We start from the raw sequence: 8,307 nt of genomic DNA, 5'->3' as shown, positions 1-8,307 counted from the left end.
TTCCCTAGCATTTTCTAGTCTGACATTATCTATAAAAAGAGGTTTGCGTTTCTGGGTTTTCTTACCTATGCACATCACAAAAGTCTTGGACTTGTTTACTTTTAAACCAAGAGAAAGCAGGAATTGGCAGTACTTGTCCAGTTGGAGTTGGAGCTGATTTAGGGCTCTCGCCAGAATGACGGAATCGTCAGCATATAATAGAGCTGGGATGGGCCGGGTGTTTATGCAGGGGAGATCCTTGTTGCCTTTCAGCATCGCTTGCTCCAGGCCGTTTGTATAGATATTGAATAAAAACGGAGCGAGGACGCACCCCTGTCTGACGCCTTTCGCTATGCTGAATGAATCCGATAGCTCCCCATTAATGCCGTATCTCACACATGCTTTGGCATCAGTGTAGAGTTCTCGGAGGAATTTAAGAAGTGGAGGGTCTACTCCCAGGTTGCTCAGAATCTCCCACAGCTTGGAGTGTATTACGCAATCAAATGCGGAACTTAGGTCCACATACACCAAATAGAGTTTTTCGCCTTTGGCCCTAGCATATTTGCCCATTAACAGTGTCAAATTAAGGGCCTGATCTACAGTGCCCAATCCCTCTTGAAACCCAAACTGGAGGTCGGTTAAGATCTTCTTCTCTTTGGCCCAATCCTGGAGACGCTCCAGGATTAGTCTCCCCGCAACCTTACCCAGTGAATCCAAGAGGGAAATGGGTCTGTAGCAGGCTGGGTTGTCGCGTTCACCCTTTTTCAAAATGGGTAAAAGCACAGATGAAGACCAGGAATCAATTAGGCCGGCCAGGGAAGCTGCGGACATAACTTGCGTTACAATTGGGGACCATAAGTCTAAGTTACTCACAAAGATATCGAGGGGAACTCTATCAGGGCAGGAGCTTTCCCGGTCTTCGAGGAAGTCAGAGCAGCTGTGACCTCCGCGAGGTCGAAGTGGAGGTCGATAGGATAAATATTATCCATGGTATGGGCTTCCTCTTCAGTTTGGGAAATTAAGGTTGCAGAGGAGGAGTCCCCAAAAATCTGTGAGTAATGTGCCACCCATTTTTCCGCAGATACTGCCACATCTAGGTGACGGACAGCTGTCGCATCTACTAAGAAGGGGGACTTAACTGTTCGCCAGAATAGCGAGCTATCCTTACTCCTTGTGCTCTACTGCAGTTGGGCCCAAAGATAATTTTTTATTTCCCGTATAGAATATTCTTGAATGCCAATATATGATATACCATAATCACTAAAGAAAAAGGTTCTTGCTTTCATTCCATAAGGAGGGGTGATGGCTACAACTTCCCTCGATTGTTGTTTACAAATATGGTTTTCATAGTTGTAATAAAGTGCTATGCGTGTTACTCCACATAAATATAAAACTTTTCCATCAGGGACAACGCTCCACAATTGAGCTGGTCCAGGTTGAAGGTGCCGTACCACCAAATATTAGGATTGTTCCTCCAAAGATACCCGCACTGCAAATGCAGTTTCAAAGGGTTAATCAAGTAATGAGTTTTGGCAGTCTAGCCTTTCTCAAACTTAGTGATCTGTACATAGTGGTAAATATGAGTCCATTGTACCCAGAGAAAATAGACTCTGAGCTAGATAATGTCAAGTCTGTTTCTAAACTTGTTTCCTCAACAAGTTCATGGTTCAGTAATTTGATAAAACCATTTGTAAATCTCACTCGCATGAGGCATCTTATCATACTTTAACCTAATTGTACAGGACTTTGTATCCATAACGCATCTCATGGTGGTTATAGAATTGGTGCAGAGGACTGTTAACCCAAATGAGTCTAATGTTAACAAGTCTCATTTCAGAGGATGTTGGGTGCATCACTTGTGCCAATATATATTGTGAGGTAAATGCAAGAAAGTCTGAATGTGCTCATGCTACTTCCATATTGACAGTATTTAAATTGTCCTATGGTGCTAAAGTAAGGACAATAGGGTGGCCCTCTATGAGGCTATCTCCGCAATGCTTTTCCTTTCTCCTCACCAATGCCATTTGTCTTGGATATAGTTGCATTCCTCCCATCACAATATTGTTATAGTGGTAATGTGTGTAAGAGAAGAATGAAATCTAGGGTAATCTGGCCCGGTATTCTGGCATCATGCCCATGTGGGCTGGGTGATCTACAATAGTGTATCTGAGCTTCTGGAAAGGGTGTTGAGCCCGTGGATATTATCTGCTCTGTGTTCGGTTACTACACTAATCTCCTGTTTACATCAGTCCCTCCTATTTGGTACCAAATGAGGGCCTATTCATCTTCACAATGTCTGCCAATGCAATAATTTCTAAGTCTAAAGATGCTGTGACCCACAAATTACAAACACATTACTTGACCGCTTGGGTCATCCGTTGCTCCATGTGACAAAGCACGTATTAAATTCAGTTACTCAATATGGATCGCAAGTTATTTCTCAATGTTGAATCAGTCTGGGTGTTTTGTGCACTGATTTATATATTGCGATTCTGTTCACCTCAGGGTCCTCATCCTGTACCTAACTTTTTAATGAGGTTTTACCCTGTGAATGTCACAGAGCAAAAGTAAGTCTCCATTAGAGTCTCGTCTCTCCAAAAGTCTTGCCCCAGGACATTTCGGATCATTGTCTTATTGCTCTTAGATGTCCCAACATTTATTTTTTCACAGGCATTCAACTCCCCATGTATCAGTTCACATGGTGATGTAAGCATAGACACAAGTCTGAATTACATGTGATAAACTTGTCAATTAACTTTTTTCCCTGTTGGTGTTTGGTATTACTTTTAAGGCTACTTTTTCAGGTTTCTACATTTTTGAAAACTTGGCAACCTCACTAAGTTAAGCCAATTTCTTATCCACACTTGTTAGGTCACTGTGGTCTAGTATATCCCTTAGGGATTTGGGTCTCCTATATTTGACATGGACAGTCTTGCTCACCTCTTCGCCAATTATGTAGTCCACTCAATTATGTCCTTGTCTAAGGAGATTAAACATTTGCTAGGAATTGCTATTCTATTAACCTTAAAGTATTGTCTTTTGATTGTTACTCTGAGGTGTGAATTGGGGCGTCTCTGTTTAATCACTTTCTGTGGATATCCCCTATGTTAGAATCTTTATGCCATATTTTCTTGTGCTATTTTAAAACAAGGGACCCCAAGTTAAGTAGGCACAGGACCTCGGGGAACAATTATTATAAAAACAACAATGGTCCCATGCAACATAGGATAAAGCTTACCAATGAATACAGACACAATGGACTCTGTATTAAAGTGACTTGTCCAGCCGGACAATGGTTAGAATGTATTTAATTAAAACAACAAAATAAAGAGAGAATATCCTTCGACAGTCTCACGTTGTGGGGCACAAGCCTGTACCTCATTTAAACACAAACACTTTAGTACATTCAAAGTGAACAGGAAAGGGCTTTTAGGCAAAAAGCTTAAGTTGTTCTTCAAATCTTAATGTGAACAGATATTTTGAAATGTGCCATTACATCAACAAGGTACACAATAAATACATTGTATAAGGCACACAAATTGGTCGACGGTGTTTCAATCCCACTTTTAAATCAAAGGGATCATCATCAGGACATGTGACATGTGCCTAATAATTGCAAGCCTCTAAAACCTAAAAAGGAAAATGAGAGAGGAAAGCGGAAAATTTCAAGACATTATAAACTTCGGTTGGATTCTGAAATCACAACTTGATAATAAGTGCTAGAAGGTGCCACTAAAAAGTAGCTCGACAGACTGGCTATGGTGGATATACTCGTTGTGCACGAGTGGCAAGAGACTGTGGTAAGACAGAAATGTGGCATCAGTAATTGACTACTGTGATTATTGGTAGTTCCCGTGGGTGGGAATCTACTATCGTGATTGAGGTAAAATGGCCTAGAAAAGTAAGTTCCACGTGGGCGAGGAACTAACGTGAATGTAGCCTAGGCTGATTCCAAGGACTGCCCTTAGGTTAGATAAGTTGCGGCAGCAACAATGACAGGTCCACGGTGATCATGCCGGGTGAATTCGGCGAACTATTTGTCGGCTTCGGGCAGTCCCGGGCGGCGGGCGTGTGATTTATAAAATCTCGGCACAGTGGAAAAAATAAAATAAAATAAATAAAAATAAATAAAGTAAAATTGAAACGGCGCAGTGTGGTAGGAAGCTCACCATGTCAATTCAAGGGCTTTGGATTCAATTAGGGGACGCAGTCACCTGTGGACAGTAACCGTGGACAATTGGATAGGGAAAATGAAGGAGAGCTGAGGTAACATGTGGGATAGGGGTTGCAGAGGATCTTACCGGAGTCAGGAATGGTCAGGAAGAGTCGGGGGTTCCGATCAGTTGCAGTTCCTTGGGGTACCTGTGAAATGGATAGGAACGGATGTTAAAGATTACGGGGATGGGAGGGAGAGGACGGTTGGAGTCTGGTTGCTGGAGAAGGGCTTACCGGATCAGTCGGTATTGCGGCCCGCTCGGCAATGCGATCAGCAGTGTGCTGGTGCCTAAGCAGAACGCGCTCTTATTGGTCAAAAGGGACACAGTGGAAAGAGAAGAAGGCACTGGGACCGAGTGGGATTATGGCGGCCATTTTGGAGTGGGGAGAATGACATGGAGTAGGGATGAAGGTGATTTCAAGGAAGTGACAGTGGTGCCCGTGAAGTGATTTGTGATGTGATAATTAAGTAAAAAAGGTTAAAAAGGGATATATTATGATGGTCAGTTCTGCTTTTGTGTCATTATACACTGTATGCAATGTCAGCCCGATGGGTGTTGCTTGTCTGCATATGGCCGAGTGTATGTTGTGTTTTCACAGCAGTGTTTGCCTCACCACGTCTCTGTGGGTATGTGACACAACCACTACTTTGCCACATAATGTGTCATGTTCTGCGACCAGGAATCATACATGCTGTTTGGCATTTGCTGTTATTTCCATGATGACACTTACCTTTTGGTCAATGTGATGATGGGTGATTTAGACCCTTTGCCATAATGCTCAAGTTCTGCTGCAGTTTGTGTCCACACATTTTACATTGGATCTACACAGTGATGGGGGTTTTGAGCACATTGGCACAGTGCTATTGTGAAGCTTGACTTGTGTAGCCCACACTCTGGGGTTGGTCAAACATGTGATGGTAGTTACATTGTGTGTTCGGATTCATATTTACTATTGAGGGTATTTGTCAAACACTACACACTGTTGTCATGATGTTTTGGGGAATGTATTTGGCTGACATAACTGAGGTTGATGTTTGATGGATGTGTGGCGCATCACCCATCCTATGGGTGGGAGTGTCAATATTGTTAGACACACTGACCCCTAAGGGTGGGGGTGGCTGTAGTGGTGGGCAACTTGCCCCTATGGGTGGGGTGGCAGTAGTGGTGGGCAACATGACACAAAAGGGTGGGGGTGGCAGTAGTGGTGGCCAACATGACACATATGGGTGGGGGTGGCAATAGTGGTGGACAACATGACACATGTGTTGGGGTGGCTGTAGTGATAGGCAACATGCCTCTATGGGTGGGGGTGGCAATAGTGGTGGGCAACATGACACATGTGTTGGGGTGGCTGTAGTGATAGGCAACATGCCCCTATGGGTGGGGGTGGCAATAGTGGTGGGCAACATGACACATGTGTTGGGGTGGCTGTAGTGATAGGCAACATGCCCCTATGGGTGGGGTCGCAGTACTGGTGGCCAACATTACACATATGGGTCACGCTTTTGGGACCTTATAAGTATTTAGTTATGCAGCACAATATCCTTTGTGTAACAACATTACCTGTTGCATGGTTAAACACTTCTAAGGTCCAAAAGGCAAGACCTATTGGCTATGCCAATGCTATTTTTTCTTTTGTTTTTGAGTAGAGCGGGTTATCCAGGTCCAAGAATATTTCAAATGAATTTTAACTTTAGGCCATCAGTATTAAGACGCTTGCATTTTACGTTATATTTGCACTATAACCTACTGGGATGTTAAAACGGTGATTACAGACCAGGAGAGAAAAAAAAGACAACATTTGGGAGCTAAGTTTTATTTTGCATTTTATGTGTGCCCTGTGTACTAGGGCATTAGCCATTCCTGGCTTTTCAATTGCCTGTTGCATTGTGGGGCTCGTAGTTTTCTTTTCAACACTCATTATCTTCTCAAACCCTCAGTGTGCAAAGTTCTGCTAAAGTGCAAGAATTATCTGAAGGTGTTAAACATGACGGACTCACCTTGTCAGCTATGTTTTAACATTTTACAAAGCATTGTCAAAAACTGCTCATCACATGAAGCAAAAGTGAACTCTGCATACAAAGTTTCTGAGGGCTCACTCTCATTCATATAATGCATTAAAATGAGCATTGGCAATATGAATCGTTTTGCCTTGTATACAGAAAGTTTTTACTAGAGCTTCACAACAAAGGTTAAAGGTCTGAGGCAGTCGCAGTATAACATTCCTCAACAAAAACTAAGTAACTGAAAGGTGGCAGAGGCAGAACGACCACCTCACCATCACTCTCGATGCTACAAACAGGAGTTCTTGTTCTTCCATCATTCTGGGCCTTCCGTCTGAACACAGAACTTTAAGGAAGTTGCACAAATATTTAGTGGAAGCGTGGAATAAACAGCCCTGGAGTGTTCCTGCATGGAATCGCACACCGAAGAGTTCAAAATGCCTAGTCTCTACTATTATGGTCAAAAACACACCCAGTGAATTTTAACAATCGCTGCTTTTGCTAGAATGCAGTGTTTCTCAATGGTAGTCCAATTACTTGCTTCACTGACAGTGAAACATGCCTTAAGATTACCATACGATACTGGTCAGGACGGCGTTGGCACATTTCAAAATGATGCATTTTTTCTCAGCGAAAGTCTCCATTATGCCGCCTGTCTGTCCAAATCGTGCGTGAAAACCATGTTCTCTTCTCTCTTGGAATAAATAAACCAGGTGGGTGCGATTCTGACAAATGGGAATGAGGCTGGTGCTAATTACAACACTGGTGCTAATTACTACACTTCCTCATATTATTACAAAGCCCTCGTTCATAGTGGGGCCCACAGAGTTAGAAAACTTTAAATGTTTTGTGTAATGCAATATATTGCCTGCCGAATGAAACACCAGTACTCATTTGTGATTTGACGCTGGAATAGCGTCACACACATAAAGTGGGACTCACATAATTTCGCCCAGGGACAAAAGTGCACAAAATCACACTCCTGAAATTCTCTGATTGTCGGGCTGGGGTAATAAGATAGGCTTCCCGCTTTTAGATGACATGAGTTTGCATTCTGGTACTTGTAGTTTCCCCATACTATGCAATGCAAGACTCTAAATGTGAAGCGTATGTGTGTAATAAGCTTTACCTGGGTCTAATAGCTACATTTCTTAACTTCAAATCTCCAAAAGAGCAGCAAACACAACTTTCTATTTTCTCGATTTTGTGCATAAGACCTAAAAACATAAAAACAATAAAGGCCTGGCTGTAATTTTTCTCTCTAAGGACCTGCTTCTGCTGTGGGGATACCTATCTCCACCCGCTCTCTGGCACCCTGTCCAATTTACTGCAGTCCCAGAACTCTCAAGTCAGAAGTCTTAAAAGGAAGACTGCTATCAGTCAATCCGCAACAAAGTACATCCTCCCCTGCAGCATGTGAGTGAAGGACACTTACTGAAAATAAGTAAAAGAGTGGGAGGGTACCTTATGTATGCAACTCAAGGGACTCTACCGGCAGGTCCTGGCCAGTATGCCCACGTATATCATTGGTTGCCCACTCACAGAAACAAAGAGTATATAGTGTCCAATTGAGAGATACAAGAGAAGAAAGAAAGAATTAACTGTCCCAAAACAAAAACCCTGTGATTTGCAGAGAACCGTGTGTTTCATGCAATTTAAAATTAAGTCTCACTGTTAGGTTGCCCTCTTTATTCGCAATTGTGAGCTTACTCAGATTAAAAACACTGCATGTTGCTAACATTTTTTCAAGTAGGCCAACATCTTTCACAGCCATTTCCTTATGTTGTGGCACATTAGTCAGGGCGTGGTGTTCGATCACTCGCCTCAATGGACCATAACTTTTATGTTGCCGATAGGCTGATAAAACAAGAAAAAACAGCAGTTCTCTCTTAATAAAAACAGCCCAACCAGATACAGTAATAGTCGAACATCGTGTATATCATTCAATCATGAGTTTGGAGTGATCTATATTTACCAGGTGCAGGCAGAGAGCACTCATACTAGCCTCCACCAAACCATGAGGGGTTGTGTTTGTCACTATTACCCCTAATTAAAAAGCACTTCCGTTGCTTATCGTTACACCTGTGGAAATAATGTTTCAACATTAG

The sequence above is a fragment of the Lissotriton vulgaris genome, unplaced genomic scaffold (genome assembly GCF_964263255.1).
Source record: "Lissotriton vulgaris unplaced genomic scaffold, aLisVul1.2 SCAFFOLD_2081, whole genome shotgun sequence".
NCBI classification, from domain to species: Eukaryota; Metazoa; Chordata; class Amphibia; order Caudata; family Salamandridae; genus Lissotriton; species Lissotriton vulgaris.
This window is presented reverse-complemented; position numbering follows the sequence as displayed.